Source organism: Staurois parvus, unplaced genomic scaffold (genome assembly GCF_062004578.1).
Source record: "Staurois parvus isolate SC_StPar_1 unplaced genomic scaffold, SC_StPar_1.0 ptg001543l, whole genome shotgun sequence".
NCBI lineage: Eukaryota > Metazoa > Chordata > Amphibia > Anura > Ranidae > Staurois > Staurois parvus.
Window position 1 is genome coordinate 40,225 of NW_028319339.1, and position 5,028 is coordinate 45,252.

Sequence of the window (5,028 nt, forward strand, 5' to 3'; positions counted from 1 at the left end):
CAATGATGGGGCACTATTCCTCCCACTGACACCAATGATGGGGCACTATTCCTCCCACTGACACCAATGATGGGGCACTATTCCTCCCACTGACACCAATGATGGGGCACTATTCCTCCCACTGACACCAATGATGGGGCACTATTCCTCCCACTGACACCAATGATGGGATACTATTCCCCCACTGATACCAAAGATGAGGCACTATTCCTCCCACTGACACCAATGATGGGACACTTCCTCCCACTGACACCAATGATGGGACACTTCCTCCCACTGACACCAATGATGGGGCACTATTCCTCCCACTGACACCAATGATGGGGCACTATTCCTCCCACTGACACCAATGATGGGGCACTATTCCTCCCACTAATACCAATGATGGGGCACTATTCCTCCCACTGACATCAGCAAACGGTACTATTCTTCCTGCTGACACCAACAATGGGGTTGTTTTCCTCCCACTGACACCAATGATGAGGCACTATTCCTCCCACTGACACCAATGATGAGGCACTATTCCTCCCACTGACACCAATGATGGGATACTATTCCCCCACTGATACCAAAGATGAGGCACTATTCCTCCCACTGACACCAATGATGGGGCACTATTCCTCCCACTGACACCAATGATGGGGCACTATTCCTCCCACTGACACCAATGATGGGGCACTATTCCTCCCACTGACACCAATGATGAGGCACTATTCCTCCCACTGACACCAATGATGGGGCACTATTCCTCCCACTGACACCAATGATGGGGCACTATTCCTCCCACTGACACCAATGATGGGGCACTATTCCTCCCACTGACACCAATGATGGGGCACTATTCCTCCCACTGACACCAATGATGGGGCACTATTCCTCCCACTGATACCAATGATGGGGCACTATTCCTCCCACTAATACCAATGATGGGGCACTATTCCTCCCACTGACCCCAATGATGGGGCATTATTCCTCCCACTAATACCAATGATGGGGCACTATTCCTCCCACTGATACCAATGATGGGGCACTATTCCTCCCACTGACACCAACGATGGGACACTATTCCTCCCACTGATACCAATGATGGGGCACTATTCCTCCCACTGACACCAATGATGGGGCACTATTCCTCCCACTGACACCAATGATGGGGCACTATTCCTCCCACTGACACCAATGATGGGGCACTATTCCTCCCACTGACACCAATGATGGGGCACTATTCCTCCCACTGACACCAATGATGGGGCACTATTCCTCCCACTGACACCAATGATGGGGCACTATTCCTCCCACTGACACCAATGATGGGGCACTATTCCTCCCACTGACACCAATGATGGGGCACTATTCCTCCCACTGACACCAATGATGGGGCACTATTCCTCCCACTGACACCAATGATGGGATACTATTCCCCCACTGATACCAAAGATGAGGCACTATTCCTCCCACTGACACCAATGATGGGACACTTCCTCCCACTGACACCAATGATGGGGCACTATTCCTCCCACTGACACCAATGATGGGGCACTATTCCTCCCACTGACACCAATGATGGGGCACTATTCCTCCCACTAATACCAATGATGGGGCACTATTCCTCCCACTGACATCAGCAAACGGTACTATTCTTCCTGCTGACACCAACAATGGGGTTGTTTTCCTCCCACTGACACCAATGATGAGGCACTATTCCTCCCACTGACACCAATGATGAGGCACTATTCCTCCCACTGACACCAATGATGGGATACTATTCCCCCACTGATACCAAAGATGAGGCACTATTCCTCCCACTGACACCAATGATGGGACACTTCCTCCCACTGACACCAATGATGGGGCACTATTCCTCCCACTGACACCAATGATGGGGCACTATTCCTCCCACTGACACCAATGATGGGGCACTATTCCTCCCACTAATACCAATGATGGGGCACTATTCCTCCCACTGACATCAGCAAACGGTACTATTCTTCCTGCTGACACCAACAATGGGGTTGTTTTCCTCCCACTGACACCAATGATGAGGCACTATTCCTCCCACTGACACCAATGATGAGGCACTATTCCTCCCACTGACACCTAAGTTCAGCCCCCCCTAAAGTCTGAAGGAGAGTAAAATGGGCCCTTTGTTTAGAAAGTTTGGAGACCCTTGCCCCATAACCTCCTATAGCTCCCTGTCTCCATTGTTGGGTAACTCCTGCAACTTACCTCCTCCTGATTCCTGCCTCCTTCTATAGAGACCCCCAATAACATACCTTCTCTAATTTCCTATCTCCATCTTTAGGGACCCCTTATAACATGCCTCCTCAACCCTCCTACTCTATATTTAGAGTAGCCCACCACCTCCATCTTTAGGGACCCACTAAAACTTATCTCCTCCAGCTATCTGCTTCTATCTTTTTGGACTCTCTGTAACTACCCTCTTAGTTTCTGCCTTTTATCTTTAGCCTCCCGTAAATCGCCTCTTTCATCTTCTTACCTCCAGCTTAGGAGACTCGAGTGCTCCATTGAAGACTGGATTTGACTTTGCAGCACCAATTGCTGAGGATAGTAATTACTGGCTAGAGGTGGCACATTGCAGGGACTCGGCCACCCTGGAGATCCCGATCTATCCATCCTTCTGTCCATCCCGATCTATCCATCTTTCTGTCCATCCTGAGCTATCCATCCTTCTGTCCATCCTGAGCTATCCATCTTTCTGTCCATCCTGAGCTATCCATCCTTCTGTCCATCCCGATCTATCCATCTTTCTGTCCATCCCGATCTATCCATCTTTCTGTCCATCCCGATCTATCCATCCTTCTGTCCATCCCGAGCTAATTATCCTTCTGTCCATCCCGATCTATCCATCTTTCTGTCCATCCCGATCTATCCATCTTTCTGTCCATCCTGAGCTATCCATCCTTCTGTCCATCCCGATCTATCCATCCTTCTGTCCATCCCGAGCTAATTATCCTTCTGTCCATCCTGAGCTATCCATCCTTCTGTCCATCCCAATCTATCCATCCTTCTATCCATCCCGATCTATCCATCTTTCTGTCCATCCTGATCTATCCATCTTTCTGTCCATCCTGATCTATCCATCCTTCTGTCCATCCCGATCTATCCATCCTTCTGTCCATCCCGATCTAGCCATCCTTCTGTCCATCCCGATCTATCCATCCTTCTGTCCATCCCGATCTATCCATCCTTCTGTCCATCATTCTGCCTGTCTATCCTTCTATCTATAAATCACACTGTGTTAGGTGTACAGAACTCCGTAGTGGAACTGGTAATCCACTCTGTAAATTCCTTGTAGTGGATGGCTTGCTCTGCCTCTATAGTTGTGAAGTCTTCTCACCTCCAGATAAAACGGGATGGTTTGATGTGCGTTTGCCCTTAGGTAAAGCTCTGCAGATCTGTTATTACGATTTCTGTGGTTGAGAGTTTTGTGATGTTTATCGCGGATATTCCGGAGTACTGGAGGGAGAAGATAACGGATGGTAATGATGTGAGAGCGCTGGGGTATATAGGAGGCTGTCTGCTCAAGGTCATCCAGATGTGAAGGTCATTGTCCAGGGCTGGAGGGATTCTATGTTCTCCACTTTTCTTTACATAGATGTAGAAACATGGAAACAGAACAAACCAAGTGGGTCCACTACGTCCCCCCCCCCTTTTTTTTATTACCCTTTTTTGAAGTATAGATCTATGTTTTATTCCAAGCATACTTGAATTCACTAGTTGTTGAGGTCCAGTTCACACCTGAGTGTACTTGAATCGCAGCAAAACCCGAGATGCATTTGTGGTACCATTATTTCTTAATGGCACCCCAAACACGGAGTGATTTTGCCACCATTGACGTGTGACAAAATGTATGAAATTCATGGCAAAAACGCAACCCCAAACGCATCTGGCACAGTGCCAAAACCTGGCATAAGGGAGGCCCATTCAAAATGATTGGTGCCACTCCAAAACATTGTGCAAAAAAAAGCTTCGCTCAGGTGTGAATGGGGCCTAATGGACTCACGACCTCTGCTGGAAGTCTGTTCCAGGCTTCAAGTTCTCTTTAAGTAAAATAAAACTTTTTAGCATTTCTCTAGAACTTTCTTCCTGCTAGTTTGAGGTCATGCCCAGTGTTCTTGATCTGTTTTACATATTTTGTTTCTCCAGTCTCTGATATGTTGTATATTTTTTTTTTTTACCTGTCTTATCGCCCGACAGGACTGTACAATCCTATCAATACCTCTCCCGCCTCTCTCTTCTCCCTGCCCCTCTCCCGCCTCTCTCTTCTCCCTGCCCCTCGCCCGCCTCTCTCTTCTCCCTGCCCCTCTCCCGCCTCTCTCTTCTCCCTGCCCCTCTCCCGCCTCTCTCTTCTCCCTGCCCCTCTCCCGCCTCTCTCTTCTCCCTGCCCCTCTCCCGCCTCTCTCTTCTCCCTGCCCCTCTCCCGCCTCTCTCTTCTCCCTGCCCCTCTCCCGCCTCTCTCTTCTCCCTGCCCCTCTCCCGCCTCTCTCTTCTCCCTGCCCCTCTCCCGCCTCTCTCTTCTCCCTGCCCCTCTCCCGCCTCTCTCTTCTCCCTGCCCCTCTCCCGCCTCTCTCTTCTCCCTGCCCCTCTCCCGCCTCTCTCTTCTCCCTGCCCCTCTCCCGCCTCTCTCTTCTCCCTGCCCCTCTCCCGCCTCTCTCTTCTCCCTGCCCCTCTCCCGCCTCTCTCTTCTCCCTGCCCCTCTCCCGCCTCTCTCTTCTCCCTGCCCCTCTCCCGCCTCTCTCTTCTCCCTGCCCCTCGCCCGCCTCTCTCTTCTCCCTGCCCCTCTCCCGCCTCTCTCTTCTCCCTGCCCCTCGCCCGCCTCTCTCTTCTCCCTGCCCCTCTCCCGCCTCTCTCTTCTCCCTGCCCCTCTCCCGCCTCTCTCTTCTCCCTGCCCCTCGCCCGCCTCTCTCTTCTCCCTGCCCCTCGCCCGCCTCTCTCTTCTCCCTGCCCCTCGCCCGCCTCTCTCTTCTCCCTGCCCCTCTCCCGCCTCTCTCTTCTCCCTGCCCCTCT